The following is a 14,984-nucleotide window of genomic DNA, read 5'->3' as shown; positions in this document are numbered from 1 at the left end:
AACTGCACCAATACTATTAGGACATCCAGCATTGAGGTTGCCTATACTACAACCAAAACTGCATCAACTAAGCAACATCCAATTAAATCACTGTCAGGGGGAAAAACTTCTGCAACAAAGCAGTTCTTATCACTGCATTTGGCTGCCTATTCAGCACAACAGTGCGGGAGCCATAGGAAGGGATATGGGTTAACATGGTAAAGTGAGACCAATCAGGTTACATTCTCTGCTCACAAAGCTCTATTTCTGTGTTGGGACACAGTGTCAAATACAGTCCAGCGACCCATCTGAGAAACATCACACCGAGCTTGGACATCCACCTCATTTCAAACTTAGGAAAAGTGACTTTGAAAACACACTGATTGTACTTAATACACACTCAAGCATGAAGACACAAACAACAGGACAATACAGTCCAATAGAACTGTTCAGTGAATACCAGGGCACCATGAACTGAACTCAAGAAAGCCAGTTAACTCAATAAGAATAAACTAGTTAGTTTGGGTGTGTTTTATGATGATAACCTGAAAAAAAAGGTGAATCCTATTTATAACTCCTTCATTTGAACAAACACACAAAGGTAAATTTGAACCCATGTTTGCAAAGTTAACCTAGGATTTACTGCACATGAATTCCATTCCTGTCTCTTAAAGAGGACATGTATCATCCTTCAGTTACCTAGGCCACTATATCCAATCCCAATGAGTTATATTCTCTAATGAGAACATAAAAGGCCTTAAATGGCCAGTTCTTTTATAAAATACGTGAGCACATACCAAGAGCTTAAAGATGGCTTTCAGATACCAGATTGTGTAAGAGGTCTAGACGAGACAAACATATATCAGTTACATATCAGTGATAAGAAAATAGCGCAAGCTTTGTCAGCCATGTAACCACTTGTCAGATGGTCATTTGACTTGAGAAATAATCTCAGATTTGACGTTCCCTTATCATAACCCATCCTGATGTCTATCTTGCAGTACAGAAAATGTAGCTTCCCAAGACTAACGGATATAATTCACTTGTGAGCTACAGGCAGTGTGATGTATTTATTTATTTGGTTAATTTTACTTTAATTTTAGCTAAAGAGTTAATGACACTTTATTTGTGACAAACAGAGCAATAGACAGGATTTACCAAGACCGTCCGAGGAGCTGCCAAGACATGTTCCCAGGCTTAAACTACTTTTGAAACTAATGAAGGGCATTTATGATGTCCACACAACACCTGTTTCTTTCTTAATACCAGTCCTTTTATATAAACAACACAACGGCTGATTACAAGTCAGTCTTGAGTACAAAGAAGGCCCCAGGTCATTTTCTTGACCGTCAATTCTAGTAAACGTCCATTCACCTCCAGGCTAAGTACCTGTAACTTTAGAGCTGAGCATTTTAACGGCTCTGGGTTGTGATGCAGACAGTCTTTAGTCACAGCACAAAAGATGATTTGGATCTGAATTGCTTTCACACATGAGCAGACTCTGACAGGCAGATGTGAGAGACGATGACGAGTGTTAAAACACTAGACAAAAGCTTTAATGGACCAAGCTCATCTGGAATATACCAATAAGTGGAGGGATAGGTCACACAAAAATAAAAGTTCTGTCATTATTTACTAAACTCATGTACCTTCCAAATCAATGTGCTTTTATTTTATCAGCTAAACATAATGGAAGCTTGTGTGTGTGTGTGTGTGTGTGTGTGTCTTTGTGTTTGTGTATAAAAGTGAACGGGCAAAAGAACTGATGAGCTCCAAAAAAGGAAATAATGTTTAAATTGGCTTCACACTTGGAAAATATAGCACGCACATCATATCTGTCACTTTTAATGGTTTATGATGTCATTTGTCAACTTGAATACAGACCCTGTTCACTGTGTGAGAAAGTGCAGCCAAAACATTCTGGACAATAACTCATATTTCATGGGGGAAAAGAATTTGCAAAATCTTAAGGGTGAATAAATGATGACAGAAATATCATTTTTGGTTTTGTTTTGTTTTACCCTGCAACAAAAGAGTCCTACTCGCTGACAGTACACTAGGTATTGAGAGTAAAACTACACTACTGTTCAAAAGTATGAGATTTTTTTTTTTAAGAAAAATACTTATCAAGATTAACATTAAATTGACCGAAAGTAGCAGTAAAAAAGCATAATGTTTAAAAAAAGTTTATATTTCAAATACTGTTCTTTAGTTACACTCTCTTTATCAAAGAATCCTGTAAAAAAAATGCATTATGGTTTCCACAAAAAATATTAAGCACCAGAATTGTTTCCAATGCTGATAATAAAAACAAATGTTACTTGAGCACTAAATCAGCAGATTAGAATGATTTGCCATCACAAAAATAAAATTACAAACTACACGGTTACACTTATATAAAACAGTGAAAACAGAACCGAAAAATACATAAAAAGAAAGAAATATATGAAAGAGGTCTAGCACATTTGTGTGGGATCATGACAACTGTCCTCAACATTTGAGCAGACATGTTTGTGCCTAATGTGAGGAAGGAAGAAGGCAATCGATTACAACCTTCAAAAACATCAGATCATCAGACTCTAAAGAAACGGTCAACATTACACTCATGTCTACGTCCTACGTCCTAGTAGTTGACAGAATAATAGCACTTGATAAACCGCTCACTTATGTTTCCTGTCACTGGCACGTCAACAGCACCCATCCACTTCAGTTTGCTACATGCAGCAATGTCTTCCTGGCTGTAGCAGTTAAATAGGGTAAACACCAATGTTGCATACTAAAAACAGCAATTACAGCACATTAAACTCACTACCATCAACAATATCCTTTCATCCACTGCTCTCAGCCTCTCACACAAGGAGGATCCATGCCATATCTGGTCAGTTACGCAAATCCCTCAGTCGCAGAGGAGTCTAGCGTGTATCCCAGGGAGAGGTGAGGTTGAAAAAGGGAGATTAGAGCCTCCTCAGGACCTGGGTGGTAAGACTCCAGCTGAGCAATCTAATGCGATTACATTGTGCTTTTCTCATTTGAAGAGACAATTCTTGTGCGGCGACAAAAATAAACAGATTTTCCATCAAAACCGTGAATAATCTTAAAACAGAACGTTCCGGGTTCTTTACAAGCCAATCTTACGGCCAACACCAGAGAGTCACGTTTAAGACACACGTTGGCTGTTACTATGCTATTGAAAGTCTAAAAGCAGAAGTATGAAAGTTTTTTTTTTTTAATAAGCACTCATATTAATTTATTATTTCAAAAAATGATGTAAATTAAGCTTAGAAGTTTTGTGAAGCAATTAATTCACACTTAGTCCTGACTAAACTTTTTAAAATCTGCTGTGCCCCATAGACTTCCATTAAAAGCAGTGGTATTTTAGTATCATTGAGCAACTATAATTACAACTTTTTTATTTTACTATAATAAAAGTTTTTTTTTTTATATATATATATATATATGTCCATGTTTTTATTTTTATTTATGTCAGTTTTAGTTATTTTAGTACAACATGTTAAACTAAGTGAAAATTTACTTTAAAAATTGTTAAAAATAAACTTCACGTTTTTTATATTTTATCATTGTTTATTTTTTTCTAATAATGAGGCTGACGTTCACATATCAGTATTGACTTGGAAATTAGCAAATACTCCATATCTTCATACCTTCAACACTATTTATAGAAACATTAACAGATAATGTTACATACTTGCGCATAACCTACTTAATATTCATGAGCAAAGCATTCATCATTCTGAGATGTCACAATCAGCACATCAAACAGCACTGACAGTGTGTGAAAGATGCATTATTCCTTTGAGTATTTTCCACATTTGAATATCTGCTGTGCAGCGTTTTACATCGAATAAAGGTTACGTAACAGACTTTTGCCTTTGCATTGCTCTTCAACTAATAGCAACAACAAAAGAAATCCCAGTCTGAATGAGAACGTTACCAAGAGGTTTATAATGTAGCTCTATTCATTCATCAGATGGGGCAAACACGGTGTGGGAGAAACGACTGGTTGAATGAACATGTATGAATGTAGGAGGATTCGTGGACTGTAGGATTGTAGAAACCTTTAAAATATCTAAGCCACAAAGACTGATGTGTAGCCTACATAAGATGAAAAACTAATCAAAGCAAAGGTTAAAAAAGACTGGTAATTATCAGTGCTAATATTATTAGAGAAAATTTTATAAAAATACAACTACAATTAAAAACTGAAAATACATTAACATGACTCCGAAAAGACCTTCGTTTTTTGTACAGTCTTTATTAAACGCAAAAATGCCACTATATACCAATAACACTAGACTGTGCTGAGAAATTTAACATGTTTTAATACGTTTTAAAATTTTACCAGTTTGCACAATAACTTTGGCAGTCCTAAAATCAGTGGTTATTGTTAACAAAAAAAAAAAAAAAAAACGATTACAAATAAATATTAAATGGAAAAAAGTTGAAGTAAAATTTAAATAACTAAATATAAGCTAAATATAAAAAATAAAGTCAATTTGATTACTTACTAATTAGACTTAATAAACATACCAAAATGAAATGAAAGGAAATCCCAAAATAACCGATTCAAACTGTTAGTAAATAATAAAATACTAGTATAGAATAATAATATACAAAGTAGGACTGCACAATTAATCAACATTAAATCACAAAGGCAATAAATCGCGATTAGGCAGAATATGCGATTGTCATGCATATATTTCAGTAAAGCAAGGTTCTGTGATGAGTAGTAAATCTCCATCCAAAGGCCAGAGGGTGCTCTAACGCTGAACGCTAAAATCCAAATACGCGCAGAAGAAGAAATCTAGGAAATGCAAATCATGCAGCTGATTAAACAGAAGATTTACCTGCTTTAATTGATTCAACGTGACTAAAAAACACACGACTACGGCTATATGGTTTATATGGTGCTACCAGATGGAGCAGCATTTACCACACAGAGCCGTAGATCACTGAGAAGCTACGCAAACTGAAAAAATAAAGCTGTCATTATCGTGAACGATTTTGTCGATTTCGTAATCCTACGATTATATCGTCTGCAATTACGAACGTGATTTTGCATAGCTTGTCAGAGAACTACGGCTACGGAGAACCGGCTTTACTGATCACAATTAATCAGGCAGCCCTAATACAAATATCTATTCCTAAAAAATTTCAAAAATTATTCAACAATTAAAAATTGTGGACACCACAAAAATGAAACTGAAAAAATGTATTAACAGACATGGTATTAGTAAAACTGGTCTACTCCGATAAACAGAACGACATCAGTTCTCCTGCTCCAACAGTGATCCAACACAAAGCCACAAGCTCCTGCTGTAGTCACTGACAGCAGTGGGATTCCAGCTTGGGCCCACTCACCACCTCCGCCTGAACCACTGCAAGGGTCACTCTGCATTCCATCAAGCCAAATGCTAACATCTACATTAAATCAGTGCCTAGCATCAAATGCCAAAATGTGAGGCAATGCCTCTGCAGACACATACTCCCACTCCTTTAAGCCAAGGCCGATCACTAATGGTCTGCTTTCCTATTCCTCCCCATATAATGTCTAGGCTAACGATTCTCCTACATCCAGATAGGGTTCCAGAGAGGGTTTAGGTGGAGCAAGACAATACAGCACAGGAACTTAAACCCTGCCTCCATCCACCAGACCATTTCCTCCTCTTTTCCACAGAAGACACAAACCCATAGATCATCTGCAAATCACAAAACCATTCTCATCATGCCAGGAATAAATATATATATATATTTTTGTATATTTAGATGAGGTTTGTTCAAATATAGAATATTTGTTTATGACCGTTATCTTAACTTCCCAGAATAACAAATAACCCACATCCACCAGGCCCCGAATCCTGTCTAGACAAGATAAAGGTTCATCTGAGGTCTGCTGAGGTTTACTTGGATTCTTTTTTTTTGTGGTCACAACTAAACCTATTATCAGAGCTCAAGAGAAGTGACTCAGCTGTGCCAGTCAAAATCAACTGACAGACCGTCTGAGGTGGCAACAAGTAGCCAATGACTCAATCACATAACTTGCTACACTACTCATATTTCAGTACTGCATCAACAGTCATATAAATTACATAACCTAACAGTTTCCTGAAAGAACTGATGATTACTGATCATTTGAAGGATTTAAAGGGATAGTCATCCCTAAATGACAAGAGGGTGAATAAATGGATACCAGAAATTTCATTTTTGGCTAAACTATACCTTTTAAACAACACAACAACATATGCTTTACAGTAAATGTGCAATGCACAGACTAGTGAATGACTAAATAACAAAAGTTAATCACAATCTTTGAACTTCTCTTGATCACGCCTTCATTATGCATTTATTTCTTGGGCATGAGCATTACATTTGGATCTGCATAATTCAAAATGTGAGCCATTTGCAGGACAGTTTTCTGAGCCATACTAAAAAGGACTGTTGAATAATTTATACAGATATCACAGAAAACTTTCTGGAGTATTTATTCAAAAGGCATCCGGTATGCTCAGTAAGCACCATTTTCCTTTCATTTAATTGAATTGTTATTTTTAGCATAACTTCAAAACAAGTACTATATACAAGGAACAACTAGGTCAAGCTCTTTAGTGTTTTAAAAGATTCCGCATGTCTTATACCTTAAAACTGCATAATGTCATACAATGACAACCATACTTAAAATGCATAAAACATATACATACATACATAAATATATATTTGTTTTTTTTTTTTACATTTTTTGTATAAAAACAAATGCTCCACTTGATTTACAATGTAAAAATCTGACACTTGAAGTAAAACTAGTCGACGAGCATCAAGTGTGCACACTCAAATGACTTCTATCCAAACTAACTGAGCAAACTTGGCCTAAGTATTGATAAACATGCAACAGTTTTTGGAGTAAATAAGAGCAGTTGCCCTGAATATCTCAGATAATGACGTTTACGTCTCGCAAAACAAACGCTAAAGAACCGACAAGACTCTTTTGTGGGCGAGCACGAAGAAACACTAGCAGAGGATGTGCCAATCCGTGCACTTGAATAAACCGCTAAGAATGCGGGAATATGGAGCGTGTCCACTGCATGCAAATAGACCTGTGGCGAGCTGTAACAATCCATGCAAGCAGGAGAATAACATTTGACAGACATTTGAATTTCTACATGACTCCGGCGAATGCACAGGCCTGTGGAGCTATTACGAAATAACTCAATTCCCACATCTCCAATCTGTCCCCATAAGGCACAAACGTGTAAAAAAAACGGGCGATTTGTGGATCTGTGTACAAATGCTGATAATGCGAATGTTTCACTAGCGCGAGTCTGGATGAGGATAACAATGACAGATGTAGCAATCACGGCACAGGTGATAGCAAAACTGCGCAAATACCCTCCTCGGCGTATTTATTTATTCCAAATCAATCCTGAAAACCTGATCACACTGCAGCCCATATTGGGTGTCGAAAGCAGCAGCCCACACGTAGCTTGGTCACTATCACCAGGCCATGTCTGGAAAACTTTACAGGCTGTCTCCTAAATGCATGCATAGACAAAATAACACGTTTAATCGTGGTTACTCACCTTCAATGGCTCTGATGGGATCTGCTATCTGTATTGCAAGAACTAAACCCAGGTAAAGCAATCCAACGGTCAACATATTTGCATTGCAAAATGGCATTGCCTATGGAAATATCACAATTGTTCACGTAAGGCTGGATTCAAACACCTCATCCGAGCCTCACAAATTGTCCGCCGTTGTTTTTTGTGCCCTCCGACACGCTAGCAAACGTAGCTGAGCAGACAATAATGCACAGCAGACAATGTGTCATTAAAATCTAGACATAAAAAGGCTTTTCCAGCCTAAAAAAAGGGGAGGTGGTGTACAATGGCACGGTCATGTATGTTGCTTACTGAATAACAGCATGCAAACAGAGGTATGTGGTGTCTTATCTAAAAAGAATCCTTAAAAAAATCAAAGCGGTCTTCTCTGTGATCAAATTATTCTTTTTGCAAAATCAGGATAGTAAAAATGCAAGATCGTCTGGTGGCGGTCCTCGCTGCAAAAAAATTAAAATAAAAAAGGCTCCTCTTTCAGAGCCCCACCGCTTCTGATGCTGGTGGTTGCAATTTGAGTGAGGGGGAGAAAGTGGAGCCTCTACTGGACTGCTGCATGACGTCACCAGCCTCGACTGGAGTACAAAAAACTGTAAGCCCTACGCGTCACTGGGCTCCTGCGCATGCGCGACTCAGTTTACGGCTGACCATTTCTTTCGCTCCTCATTCGGTGGAAACTGACCCCGACGCGCAGCCATTTTGGCTCTATATTTATGTAAAGCTTTTGGCAAGATAATTGTTTGAAATAAATTATGAACTTTTACAATTCTGGTCTTGTGATACATACAGTCTTATTACTGTAGTTTTTGTTTCTTCAGGGTCAGTATGATAATATGGATGAAAAAAACCAAACAATAATACTGCAAAAATCTAATAATAAACAATTTTAAAACAAATTATTATTATTATTATTATTATTGTTGTTGATGTTGTTAGTCATGGACACCTTTGAAGTAAGTTTAGGTGGTAAGGATTCCCTATACATTTCAATGCACTGTTTTTTTAATTTTTTCAAAACTAAAGTTATTGATCAATTATCAAATCACACTAATCTGAAATGGATTAGTTGATACAGAGAGTAGTGGTGTAGTTATTATTATTATTAGGGTTAGCTATTTGTTCTTCCCTCTCTATTTCTCCTTTTGTTCATTTTAAGATTTGTTTTCTATTGTCCGTTGTCTTAAACCCTGGTGACATGGTTCCATCTAGAGGTAAATAATGGTTATTGCACGAATGGAGTTAGTTCTCATTTGCCTGGTTGTTAAAGACTCAATAGGTGAAAAATTCTCATTCTAAGAAAATTAGCATTTGTAAAATCAGTTCAAACAACACTAATCATGATGGTAAGTGGGGATTTTCTTTTTGTGCATTTTTCTGCCTTAAATCCACGTTTTTTTTTTTTTTTCTGGAGGAAGTTTATTGGATGTCACAGTCCAAGGCGCAGCTAAACATATCTCTGGACAGCGTGGAATTACCTGAAGCTTGGATAATCCTTCTCAATAACAGCATGAAAGTGACATTTACTTTTGTTCCAAACAAGTCCAGACAGACAGCTCAGATAATACATCTCTGAATGTACCATTTTCTTATATATTTTGCACTCTTTTATGCATTCACCAACCATGAAGAGAGTGATTAAAAAGAGATCATTTCTTCATGGTAGATGCTTGTGACAGAACATCTAATCAATGGAAAATACAACATCTAAACCTATGGTTATGATAAAAGTGTCTTACCTGATATGGACAGAGTGGAAACACAAATAGCAAGCTCTTGAATCAGTCAAGTAAGGTTTAAGTCAAACTGAGATATTTTCTAATGCCACAACACATTCACATTTAGTCATTTTTGACATTTTTCTTTTTTTTTAAATTACAAATTTTGTCCTTTAAAATTGTTCCTTTCAAAGATAACTTTTCCGATACTCTTTAAATCAAATGTTGTTATTGTTAACTAAAACTGAAACTATTCAAAATAGTTTTCATTCATCGAAATAAAGCTGAAAAATTTAATATACAAAAGTATAAAATAGTCAAATAAAACAGTAATAGAATATGACAAGTACACAAAATTTAAAACGTAATTAAAACAATGAAAAACAAATGAAAAACATTTTTTTTAAATAAAAACTAATTAAAAATATTTGTAAATACTATAATATATAATACAAATGTATAAATATTTCTTCAATAGCACTGCTCTCAACAGTCCAGTAAAAGTAAAAGGGGTCATATGATGGAATTTCAAATTTTTTCTTTCTCTTTTGAGTGTTACAAGCTCTTGGTGCATGAAGAAGATCTGTAAAGTTGCAAAGACAAAAGTCTCAGATCCAAAGAGACATTTTTTATCAAAGTTAAGACTCTTTCACGCCCCCCTAAAATGGCTTGTTTAAACCTGCCCCCACATGTCTATGTCACTATGTGGAAAATTTGTGTAATGCCGCCCAAATGTTCACGCAAAGAAAGGCAGCGTGGTTTCAGTAACCGCAGTTAGTGCTGAAGCAGTCAAGACAGGCAGATGCTGTGTGTATCTAGGCCAAAGCAAAAGCATTTTATTTGGCCTTCTGAAAATAGATGTATTTAGGAATCTTTAAGATTACATACAACAGAACAGCAACAAATTTTATGGATAACCGTTTCTTGATTCTTGGAGAGCTTCTGAATTAGCTACTGTAAGTATGTTTTGTTATTAGTTTAAGTATCTGCTATTGACTGTTCAAATGCAGAGTTTTGCGTGTCGCATGTCTGTGTGTGTGTGTGTGTGTGAGAGAGAGAGAGAGAGAGAGAGAGTGAGAGAGAGACAGGGTCACACAGTGGAGTCAGCTGTATTAATCGTCTGTGGCTTGTGTCTTTCATGTGACTGTTCCCATTTTGGGATTGAACTGATGGTAAAGCTAAGGACATTATAAACTGTATTTACATTTATTTTGAAAGAAGAAGCTCGCGATTATGAAAAGGGGCATTATATTTCCTACGAGTGCTTTGTGGTGTTCGGCCAATCACAATGCTCTGGGTCAGTTGGCCAATCAGAGCAGACTGCCCTTGTCTGGAGGAGGGTTTTTGTAGAAAACGATGTGTTTGAGAGAGACGGGGCATAGAGGACCTACAATAAAGTCCAGTATTTGAAAAATAATGTGATTTTTGAACATTAAAGCATGTCAACATATACACAAAATAATGATCCTTAAAAAAAGCATCATATGACCCCTTTAATACATAAAATACCAATGCATAAAAATTGTGCTGTCCTCTGGGTGGCACTACCAGCGCGTTTACTCTCTTCTCTCCAGCCAGTGCACATTTTCTCATTTCAGTGCTTTTGTTCAGAGTTTGCTCCTCCAGCCTGTCTAATAAATCCCACTGTTATAGTGAACAAGATACCACACAGTTTTTGAAGATTTTACAGCTCCACCCAAGCGTAATATAAGCGCAATGATTCATGGAATACCGCCTAGACTTCTCTTCAATGAGGACCTATTTAAATGATCTAATAGATCAAATGATGTCATGGAACACATATGACTCAGTGCTTAATGAATGTGCGTAATCACTGCTAAATTTGCCATGTTTTTTTTTATTATTTTTAAATAATTTCCTTGTTTTATTTAGTGCACAGTGTACTTTAAACTAACATTTTTAATCTTGGTTAAATAACTTTGGAGTCTTTTAACACTGGAGAAGCGAAACCCTTTTAAAAAATCCTACTGAAAAAAAAGAAGAATCTTCATCTGAATGACATTTGTAATCCATAGAGAGGTCAAGACAAGAAACCCAGTCTGTGATGTGGGGACATACATTGCTGTCATGTCTTTTGGGAGAATGTGCAGCCGGCAGATGTTGTAGAAAAGAACAGAATTCCGACAGTGTGGAGCATCTGGGAGTAGCGTTGCAGGGATGTCTGGCCGCCCATGTGCCTGAGCATGTATCTGCCCTCATTCCCCAATGCTTCACTGGGAGAAAGGCTTGGAGGTGGTGATAAAGCTCATTGTACATTGGGGTATAAATCCAACAAGCTCATCGTCTGACACAGCATGACAACCATGCATGCTTAATGACCTCCTCTGCCCTAGGCATCTGTGACAATCTGTGCATTCAACTGTCTCTGAAATGCACCCAGCGCAATATTTGGCCACCAATTTGGGTAAAGCAGTCTCTTTTTTTTTTCGTTTCAAGTGAGCCATTAGATTAAGTTGTCTTGAGCCTTGTGAATCTGACGGTTATTATGCCATCCTACATCAAAACATCTGGTCTCATCCAAGAGTTTCATTAAGAGGATAGTTCACACAAAAATAATGCTGAACCCTGATGTTTTCCAAACTCAATTTGGAACAGAAATGTAAGTGTTTTAATTACGCAGCTCTGAAACCTTATTGGTGCAATTTGAATATGCGCATATTAAAATGTGTCAAACTGTAGTGTTATCAAGTCATTGAACCTATAAAATATGTAATCACTGACGTCAAATCTGGAAAGTTACATTCTAATGTGACATATTTGAAAATATGTTATATGCGTATGTGAATGAGATTTAAGAAATTCAGCAATCGAAAAGGCAACCATGAATAAATGTACAAATTTTATTGTGAATTTTTTTTCATTTTGGTACGTGACCAACTGTGGTCCAACACCATCCCCTTTTATAGAAGGGAAAAGAGCAGCATGAACATTCTGCTAAACAACTTCTTTTGCGTTTCACAGAATAAAGTAAATCAAAGGGTTTTTTGAGTCAGTGATGCCAGAATTATAATTTTTGCTTTAAAGTCACACTGAAACCAAAGTGGCAACATATATTTCCGTATTGTGACATACATCTTAGTGTAAAAGACCACTGAAAAATAAAAAATGTTGGGCAGGGACTTGGTATTATCCACCAGTTGTTGATTGGATTTTGATATGATCGATTTTCAGTTTAAAAATGGGCAGGGTTTAAGTGGACTGAATTTGATTGGAGAAATCCTGCATATTTCACCACAGAGAACATCCAGTTATGATATATTGATGAAAACGTTTGACCTCAAAGAAATTATTTACAATAAGATCTATAATATAAATTTAGAAAATAAGGTTAATTTTCACTTCATGCCAAGTTTAACGAAATTAAATCATTACTTAAAATATATTTGCTTTATTTCTGTGAATGAATGCACCTCACGTTTAACAATTGACATGAATACTGATGTCGCTCAGTTAGCAGAACGGCTCCTGAGCAGCAGCAAGGGAAAGAGATCTATGTGTGTGTGTGTGTGTGTGCGTGTGTGTGATGTCCTGTGAGGCCTAGCATGTTGTGTGGGGGTTGATTTGAGACAGTGCCAGCGTAAACAGTCCCAGACCACATGTTCTCTCAGGGCAAAGCGCCTGGCTACTCTCCAAGCACATCTGCACACAATCCCCTGCCTTTACCATCCACAGCGCTGGAGACTGAGCTGGTTACAATGGGGGGAGGGAGAGGAATGGACTGTGTTCCCAGACTCTACCAACCTGCTACAGACAGTCAGGAGTACGGGAGATGGAATTCTAAATGGTCCATGTAAAGATTCATTGAATTGAATCCCTCCCTGATGGTTTGGTTCTCAAGCTATTTTGCATACATGCATCTAGTTTGCTTTATGTATGTTTATGAAATGAGTTTCTAGCTGGAAAATACATGATGGCTCAGTTATAGCTCATATTGCATTGCTGCATTGGGATATGCTTCTGTTACCTTTGAGCATCAACATAATGTGTGAGAGTGCTATAAATAATTGGCAGCAATTGAGACCTTTTCTCTAGTGTGCGTTTGTGTTTGTGTATGCGTGTGAACATTGGGTGAATGACATCACACATCTTGGACTGTGGGATGTCTGCTAGGCCAACATTACTCCTCTGGACCTCAGCCTTGAGCGAAGATGGATAGTTGCATAAATCAGGCCTGTGAATCTCCCAGCCCTGCACTGCAGATGTCGCCGAACTCAGATTGTGATTGCATTTTCCAATGGCGACAGTGGAAAGATATCGTTGAAGTGTCCCATTTGTGTTAAATTTGCAAAAAAAATTATGGAAATGTTGAAAGTTCACAACAAAAGTTGAACGTGGGCATCCTAGAGGTAACAATAACTGATCTTTCAGTCCAAAAAAGGTATTTCCTTCAAAGGAAGACATTCTAAATAGCAGGTAGGGAAGTGAGTCAGGCTTCCACAGGATGATAATTACGGCAAGGGCCATGCTGACAACACCTGAGGAATTCAAGGTATGCGCAAACACCAAAGATATTCCCAGCCCCCATCGAGACTTCATTCTCCCTCTTTCAGTGTCTGATTAAGATTTCAAACTTATTTGCTTTGGGCATGTAAAAAAAGCATGTGAGTGCTGCCATCATTTATTATGCCATTGTTAATTTTATTTAAATGCATATAATATTTATATAGTATGTACAGACGTGTTTTGTACTATTTTGGCTAATACAGGTGCCCAGAAAAAATATTTATAATGGAAAGAGACAAACTGAGGAATTAGATAAAATGTTAATGAATATAATGTTTTACTATTTTTATTGTTATTTATATACAAAAAAAATGGAAAATATATTATTAAAATTATATAAAAATATTATTATACATACCATGCAAAATTTGGGAGTCATTACAAGTTTTATTTATTTATTTTTCAGCCAATATTGTTTTTTTTTCAGGAGGGATGCATTCAATTGATCTTCAAACACATTTATAACAACAGATATACAAAACATTTATTTATTTTCTTTCATAATGCTACTCTTTTAAACAACAAAGAATCCTGAAATATATATATATATATATATATATATATATATATATATATATATATATATATACATATACATATATATATATATATATATATATATATATATATACATATATATATACATATATATATATACATATATATATATACATATATATATATATATATATATATATATATATATATATATATGTATTTATCTAGATATTTATATATAATTATAAAGGGTGTTTGTAAGAATCTATAGTGTTCGATTTTGCACTGTGGAAAGCCAAACTGTTTATCTTGTGTACATATGCAAATCAATAGCTCAGTGACCTTCATTTGTCCAGGACAGCTAACTGGCTTGGAAACTCTTATTATTCTGAGTGTCTGTTTAAAACCAAATTCCCTGATATTGCTGAAATGTCATAAATCAAAGGAACTGCAAGACTAAACTGAACTAAATTTGTGGCAAATCATAAACCATTTTCAAATATGGATATACATTTCCAATCCTGTTTTGACTCTTCGAGAACACCCATCAAGGTTTTAATCATTAAAATATACAGAAAGTGTAAATATGTCTTTACATATTAAACACTGTACCAACACCATATGAATGTAGCATGTAACTCTT

General features: G+C 35.9%; 1 pseudogene; it reads right to left on the bottom strand.

Moving 5' to 3' along the window:
- Positions 1–8,134, bottom strand: part of LOC113072559 (low-density lipoprotein receptor-related protein 1-like) — a 94,672-nt pseudogene extending 86,538 nt beyond the window's left edge.
- Between the last annotated feature and the right edge of the window lie 6,850 nt (positions 8,135–14,984).

Source organism: Carassius auratus, unplaced genomic scaffold (assembly GCF_003368295.1).
Source record: "Carassius auratus strain Wakin unplaced genomic scaffold, ASM336829v1 scaf_tig00009457, whole genome shotgun sequence".
NCBI lineage: Eukaryota > Metazoa > Chordata > Actinopteri > Cypriniformes > Cyprinidae > Carassius > Carassius auratus.
The sequence above is the reverse complement of the archived record's forward strand: the minus strand, read 5'-3'. Positions and strand labels throughout refer to the sequence as shown.